Source organism: Carlito syrichta, unplaced genomic scaffold, assembly GCF_000164805.1.
Source record: "Carlito syrichta isolate Samal-C Ts95f unplaced genomic scaffold, Tarsius_syrichta-2.0.1 Scaffold314864, whole genome shotgun sequence".
Taxonomy (NCBI): domain Eukaryota; kingdom Metazoa; phylum Chordata; class Mammalia; order Primates; family Tarsiidae; genus Carlito; species Carlito syrichta.
The window spans coordinates 321,421-329,969 of record NW_007258960.1 but is presented as its reverse complement, the minus strand read 5'-3'; positions in this window follow the sequence as shown (position 1 = coordinate 329,969).

Genomic DNA, 8,549 nt, shown 5'->3' with positions numbered 1-8,549 from the left:
CGGCCACTGCACTCCAGTCTGGGCGACAGAGTGACTCCAACTCAAAAAAAAAAAAAAAAGAGTTCTAATGAATTGGACAATAAATAATACACAAATAGGGTACTTAGAAGTGATCTTACGCAATTTACATCATGGAGTACTACTCGACCATAGAAAAGAATGAAATCACATCTTTTGCAGCATCATGGACACAACTGGAGGTCATTATCCTAAGCAATTTAACCCAGAAACAGAAAACCAAATACTGCATATTTTCACTTATAAGTGAGAGATGAACACTGGGTACACATAGACATAAAGATGAAAACAAGAGATTCCTAAAGAGGGAGGAGGAAGAGGGAACAAGGGTTGAAAAACTACCAATCAAGTATGGTTGCTACTTTGATGACAGATTCAACAGAAAGCCAAGTCTCACCATCATCCAGTATGCTCTTTTGTACATATATCTCCCAAATTCAAAAAATAAAACGAAATAGGAATTAAAGATAAACAAACAAAAAGAAATAATTTCATAGTAATCTTTGATTAGTATTTTTCACATAATTATATCACTGAACTTCGGAACAACTTATAAGATTCTGGAAAGAGTATGCAAGAATGATCAATTTGGTGAGAGATTTAACAATTTTATTGGTCATCTCAAACTAGCATGGCTTTTATTTTCACTAATGTTTTTCTGTTTGCTCTTACACTGTTTTACACTTTAATCTATATTATTTCCCTTCTTTGCTCTGGGATTGATCGCATTACATTTTCAAGCTTCTTATGGGGAAAGCTGAGGCCATTGGCCATTGATTTGAGGTCTTTTTTTCCTTTTGTAATAGCAAAATTTAGTGCCATAAACTCCCTAACTGCTTCACTGCATCCCACAAACCTGATTATGTTCTGTTTTCATTTTCGTGCAGCTGAAAATAGCTTCTAATTTTCCTTTTGTTGTCCTCTTTGACCCCTGGGTCATTTATAAGTGTGTTATTTGGTTTCCAAATGCTTGGGGGATTTTTCTGGATATTTTTCTGTTATTGATTTCTAATTTAAGTCTATTGTAATCAGAGAATCCATTTTATAAGACTTGAATCCGTTTGAATTTACTGAGATTTGTTTTATGGTGTAGAATCTTATCTATCTTGGTAAATATTCTGTGAGGGTCTATAAACATCAGTCAAGTAACGTTGGCTACTGTGTGTTCATGTCTATTACTTCCTGTTGATCTTCTGTCTACTTGTTCTTGAGAAAGAAGCTTGAAAGCCCTGATGGTAATTGTAGATTTCTGCCTTTCTTTGCAGATCTGTTCATTTTCTGCTTTATGTATTTTGAAGTTCTATTATAAGGCAGGTAAATGTTAAAAATTATGTCCCCTTGATTAGTTGACTCTCATCTTTATCCCATCTATATTTTTTGCTCTGAAATCTAATCTGTCTAACATTAATATAGCTATTCTAGCTTTCTTTTTTATTTATTTATTTTTTTGAGTTGGAGTCTCACTGTCACCCAGACTGGAGTGCAGTGGCCACTCTCGGCCACCACAGCCTCGACCTGCTGGGCTCTGGTGATCCTTCCGCCTCAGCCTTCCATGTAGCTGGAACTACAGGCGCACACTACCACACCTGGCTAATTTTTCTGATTTATTGTAGAGATGAGGTCTCGCCTGCCCAGGCGGGTTTCGAACCCGCGGGCTCAGGCAATCCACTTACTTCAGCCTCCCAAAGGCGCAGGAATACAGGCTGAGCCACCGAGCCCGGCTCCAGCTTTTTTTTGATTGGTGTTAGCATGTTTGGTTTTTTTTTTTCATCCTGTCTGTGTCTTCATATTTAAAGTGCATTTCATTTCTTCGAGAGAGCATATACTTGCTTTTTAAAAATTCAGTCTGAGGTGAGAGAATTGCCTGAACCCACGAGTTTGAGACCAGCCTGGGCAACTTGGCAAGACCTCATCTCTACAATAAAATTAAAAAATTAGCCAGGCATGGCGGCACATACCTGTAGTTCCAGCTACTTGGAAAACTGAGATGGAAGAATCGTCTGAGCCCAGCAGGTTGAGACTGTGGTGGCCATGAGTGTGCCACTGCACTCCGACTTGGGTGACAGAGTGAGACTCTGACTCAAATATAAATAAGTAAATAAAAATGAAAATTCAGTCTGATAATTCCATCTTTTATTTAGGAATGTTTCAACCATTTGCATTTAATGTGATTATTGATAGGGTTAAGTTTAAATTTATCTATCATCTTATCATTTTTTTTCTATTTGTCCCGTCATTGTCTTCTGCTTTCTATTTTTCTGCCTCATTTTGTATTGAGTATTTTTTATGACTTTGTTGGAATATGTGCAATAACTCTTATATTATCTTAGTAGTCACTTTCAGGTTAATGGTATAGATCTTTAACTTAGCGCCATAAGTCTTTAAGTATATTATACCACTTCACATGTATAAAAATGTTCCCATCTATATTTCCATTTCTTCTGTCCTAATTTTTTGCTTTACTTATACGCGTCATAAATGTCACAATGCATTGACATTATTTTTTGTTTTGTTTTTTTTGAGTTGGAGTCTCACTCTGTCGCCCAGACTGGGGCGCAGCGGCCGCTCCTGGCCACTGCAGCCTCGATCTGCTGGGCTCCGGCGATCCTTCCGCCTCAGCTTTCCAAGTAGCTGGAATTACAGGCATGCGCTACCACGCCCGGCTGATTTTTTTATTCATTTATTGTAGAGATGAGGTCTCGCTGCCCAGGCGGGTCTCGAACCCGCGGGCTCAGGCAATCCACTAACCTCAGCCTCCCAAAGGCGCGGGATTACAGGCTGAGCCACCAAGCCCGGCTAATTTTTGTTTAAACAGTCAATTATCAACCAGGCACAGTGGCTCACATCTATAATTCCAGCACTTTGGGAGGCTGAGGTGGGCAGATTGCTTGAGCCCAGGAGTTTGAGACCAGACTGGGCAAAATAGCAAAACCTTGTCTCTACAATCAAAAAATTAGCTGGACGTGGTAGCGTGCGCCTGTAGTTCCAGCTACTTGGAAGGCTGAGGCGAAAGGATCACCAGAGCCCAGCAGGTCAAGGCTGCAGTGTCCGGGAGCAGCCACTGCACTCCAGTCTGGGCAACAGAGTGAGACTCCAATTCAAAAAATAAATAAATAAATAAAAATAAAATAAAATAATTTAGCTGGGTGCAGTGACAAGCCTGTAGTCCCAGTTACTTGGAATGCTGAGGTGGAAGGATCACCTGAGCCCAGGAGGTCAAGTCTGCCATGAGCTATACTCTAATCTGAGCAACAGAGTAAGACCCTGACTCAAAAACAAGCAAAAAAATAAAAAATAAAAAAACCCAAGCAAACAAATAAACCAGTCAGTTATCTTGTACGAAAAACATTTAGTATTTACTACTTAGTATTATTTAGTACTTGATATGTATTTGTCCATGTACTTACCATTTCTAGTGTCTTTTATTTATTTGTGTAAATCCAGATTTTCATCTGATAACATATTCCTTATGCATGAAGGGTTTTCTTTAACATGTTTATAATTTAGGTCTGCCAGTTGTGAATTTCTTTGGCTTTTGTATGTATGAAAAAGTGCTTAATTTGTCTTTTTTTATGTTGTAATCTTTTTTTTTTTTTGAGTTGGAGTCTCACTCTGTCGCCCAGACTGGAGTGCAGTGGCCGCTCCCGGCCACCGCAGCCTCGACCTTCTGGGCCCCAGCGATCCTTCTGCCTCAGCCTTCCATGTAGCCGGAACTACAGGCGTGCGCTACCATGCCTGGCTAATTTTTGATTTATTGTAGAGATGAGGTCTTTCCAAGTTGCCCAGGCGGGTCTCGAACCCGTGGCCTCAGGCAATCCACTCACCTCAGCCTCCCAAAGGCACGGGATTACAGGCTGAGCCACCGAGCCTGGCTTATGTTGTAATCTTTTTAATAAACTTAATGAAACAAAGGTCATTTGTTTCTGGAGCTGCTCTAGATAAAAGAGAAATTGAAAAGGAAAGTTCTGGCAAGAGTAACTCAAGAGTTTTATCTCCCACAGCTTAACCAAGGCACTTTTTACATGTCATATAATTTGCCCATTTCAAGTGTACAGGTCAATGACTTTTTGGTAGATATGCTGAGTTGTTTTTATTTCTGTTTTTGGAAGATATTTTTGCTAGGTATAGAAGTCTAGTTGGGGGCTGGATATTCCATACTATAAAGAATCTTGAACTTTATTCTATGATCTGTTCCTTGGGAATTTGGTTCTTTGGGGTCTTGTTTTTTAATTGATTAGGCAGTTCTAGAGGAGTTCTCAGTCCAGAGTTAACCATTCTTATTTAATGAGGAAAGACTTTCTGGAGTGAAGGGTAAGTTATCAACTATGAATTTGAGCATTATGAGTTATAAGTTCTTTCAGCCTGGCTGTGCTAACAGACACGCTTCCTGACTCTATGTCATACCTGGGCTTGCTCCCTCTCATCCTTTCAGATGATTCTTTCTCAAGTTCTGTTTCCTTATAGGTATATGCTGGTTAGTACTGTGGTAGACTCTTGAGGTGTTCTCTCTCTCCACAGCTCCCTGGCCACCTTGGTCTCCTGGGACCCTTGGCTGTAAACTCAGGGAACCCATTGGCCACTGCCTGGGAACAAGTCAACAAGTCAATTCATTGTTGTGTTCACCCTGTTGGTTTTATGTCCCTCATGGGTCATTGTCCTTCATTGGCTGATGTCCAGTGTCTTAAAAACTATAATTTCACATATGTTTTCTGTTTTCATAGTGTTGGCTACTCTCCCAGGTAGAAAGGTAATTCTAGTGCCTGTTACTCCATCTTGACTGGAAGCAGAAATCTGTCAAAGTTATATATTTTTGAAAATTAAATTTTATTCAAAGGCAATAATAGGCAAGAAATAGATAAATCTTTTTCAGAACGCTTTTTGAAAGTGAATCATCCAGGTCCCATATATCTTTTTCAAAAATCTGATTTTTAAAACATATGACATATCTAAGGCAGGGTAGTAACCTTGTGTGCAAAATATTAATGATTGCTTAGAGCTGGACACAGTGCTGCATGCCTGTAGTCCCAGCTACTTGGGAGGCTGAGGCAGGAGTATTCCCCCCTACACACTTTTTCTAGAGGCAGGAGCTCACTATATTGCCCAGGCTGGTCTTGAACCTCTGCCTTGGCCTCCCAAAATACTGGGATTACAGGCATGAGCTACCACACCCAGACAAGAGGATCCTTTAAGCCCAGGAGTCTGAGACTAGCCTGGGCAACATAGTGAGACTCATCTCTAAATTTAAAAAAAAAATTTTTGTGTCACAGTCTCACTCTGTCACCCAGGCTGGAGTGCAGTGGCATACTGCTCACAGTCACCTCAGCCTTGACCTGCTAGGTTCAGGTGATCCTTCTACCTCAGCCTTCCAAGTAGCTGGAACTACAGGCATGCACCACCACACCCAGGTAATTTTTTATTTATTGTAGAAATGAGATCTCACCATGTTGCTCAGGCTGGTCTTGAACCTGTGGGCTCAGGCAATCTTCTCACCTCCACCTTCCAAAGTGCTGGGATTATAGGTGTGAGCCACCATGCCTGGCTGAGAAATTTTTTTAATTAAATAAAAATTTTTAAGCCAGGCACAGTGGCTCACACCTGTAATCCCAGCACTTTGGGAGGGTGAGGGGAGAGGATTGCCTGAGACCACAGGTTCAAGACCAGCCTGGGCAACTTGGTGAGACCTCATCTCTACAATAATCAAAAAAATTAGCTGGGCGTGGTGGCTCATGCCTGTAGTTCCAGCTACTTAGAAGGCCAAGGTGGAAGGATTGCCTGAGCCCAGCAGGTTGAGGCTGCGGTGACCGAGCGTGTGCCACTGTATGCCAGCCTGGGTGAAAGAGTGAGACTCCAACTCAAAAAATTATTATTATTATTATTTCTCAAAATCTGGTTTAACGAAAGACTGAAAAAGCAAGACTAAATCACATTGACCTTCCAAAACCAATTTTTTTCACTTCTGATATTCACCTGTACCAAACCAATTTTTTATCAAAAAATATTTCACTTTTTGAAAACCTACTATGTACCATGCATTTTTATATGTTACCTCATTTCATCTTCAAAATGACACTGCAACGGTATTTTTTCCCCCTCCATTTTAGAGATGAGAAAACAAAGGCACAGAGATGTTAAGAAATTTGTCCAAAGAAACACAATTATTAGTAACAGAGCCAGGATTCAGACCCAGGGTAAAACAACTCCTAAGTCCATTTTCTTCCCCCTGCACTGTACCACCTTCACACCAAAGCACCACCCTGAACCTCAAGGCTACTCACATTCTAGAATCTAACAAGCAAAAGGGATCTTAGGTTTGCTGGATTTGAAAGATGAGGGTAAGAAACTCACCTACGCAGTGAGAACTAGTATGCATGTCTCTTCTTTTTGTTCAACTCTCTAATCCTTCTACCATGCTGTCTGCACCTGTACCATCATCATCGATATGTTTAGAGTACCTACCAAGGGTAGGGCAATGTGCCCTGTGGGAACCTTAGATCTCAGTGAACTAATGACTTGTTTTTGAACAAGACTGACATGTAGAAGAATAATGTGTTATTCAGGACTGTGCGATACAGCTGGGCGCAGTGGCTCACGCCTATAATCCTAGCATTTTGGGAGACTGCCTGAGGATTGCCTAAGTCCAGGGGTTTGAGACCTACCTGGGCAACTTGGCAAGAACTCGCCTCTTAAAAAAAAAAAAAAAAGCTGGGCTCGTTGGCTCTGCCTGTAATCCTGCACCTTTGGAAGGCTGAGGTGAGTGAATTACCTGAGCCCGAGGGTTCGAGACCCGCCTGGGCAACTTGGCAAGACCTCATCTCTACAATAAATCAAAAAATTAGCTGGGCGTGGTAGCGCACACCTGTAGTTCCAGCCACTTGGAAGGCTGAGGCAGAAGGATCGCCGGAGCCCAGCAAGTCGAGGCTACGGTGACCAGGAGCGTGCCACTGCCCTCCAGCCTGGGCGACAGAGTGAGACTCCAACTCAAAAAAAAAAAAACAGTGTGATACACAGATCGCAATTGATCAGGAGGATTGGGAAATATTACATGAAAAAATCTGGAATATGATTGGATCCTAAAGTATTATTTCATTTAGATAGTAGAGAAAGAATGACATGTCATACAGAGAAAAACATGAACAAAGTTCTAGGAGTGAGGATGTGTTATGGCATATTTAAAGGACAGAAAACAAACTGGATTCACTGGATGGAGATTCGCGAAAAATGCATTTAAGGGACCAAGCCAGAGTCCCATCGTGATGCTATACTTATAGAATAAAGACAAAAGTATTAATTATTTAATTCAAGCTCTCCCAATATTAATAGGTAAAAGAATTTCTTTACGGAAAAATAACCTGAAAGGGTATTGCAGATAAAAATTCCAGCATGTTTTGCATTTTCTCAAAGCACTCTCCAATAACATGATACTCAGGCCAACACGCCCCAAGTTAAGTTGATTTCCCTGCCCCTTGATATTCTGCCATATTTTTCCAATTGTTTCTAACAATTTAGTAGGTGAGTTCCTGGTATTTTGGATGCAATAAACAAGAACTTATTTGGACCAACAAAGGGAAAGAGCGATTTATTTAGAGCTCCCAGGGATCAGGACTGATGAACCATCTATGTCTGAGGCTATCCAGGGGCCAGGTATCTCTGGCTGGTTCTCACTTGTTCTTAATTAATTGGTTTGCCACTCAACACCTCCACCTCATGCAGGAACCAGCTTTCTACCTTTGTCTTCAAACACCCACCCAACCCTTTCTGCTTTTTCCACCCGAGAGGGAGCCCATCTGCTTTGCTCAGTCAATTGCCTCATCCTTGAGGGGCAGAGAGCATTGCTCCAGGCTACTCAGGCATGGCAGGGATGCATGAGCCTTGGTCAAGCTGCTCAGGCCTGGTTCAAATCCCAGTCACACCTAAGGAGAGAAAACTAAACCCAACCAAGAGTAACTTTCTTTAGCAGGAAAATACAAATGGAGTCATTTTAGCAACATGGCAGGCACCATGATCAGCAAGGTCAGCACACAAGGTCATCTGAGAAAGGGCACCTTAAATATAAAGAACACAAGAATGTATCCTTTTTTTTTTTTTGAGGCTGGAGTGCAGTGGCACACCACAGCCTCAACCTGCTGGGCTCAGGTGATCCTTCTGCCTCAGCCTTCCAAGTAGCTGGAACTACGGGCATGCGCCACCGTGCCTGGCTAATTTTTTTTTTAAATTTGTTGTAGAGAGGAGATCTCACCAAGTTGCCCAGGCTGTTGTTGAACCCGTGAGCTCAGGCAATCCTCTCACCTCGGCCTCCCAAAGTGCTGGGATTGCAGGCGTGAGCCACCGCACCTGGCCCAAGTAAATATCCTTTATTTATTTTATTTATTTATTTATTTATTTTTTGAGTTGGAGTCTCACTCTGTCGCCCAGACTGGAGTGCAGTGGCCGCTCCCAGCCACCACAGCCTCGACCTGCTGGGCTCCGGCGATTCTTCCGCCTCAGCCTTCTGAGTAGCCGGAACTACAGGCGCGCGCTACCACGCCCGGGCT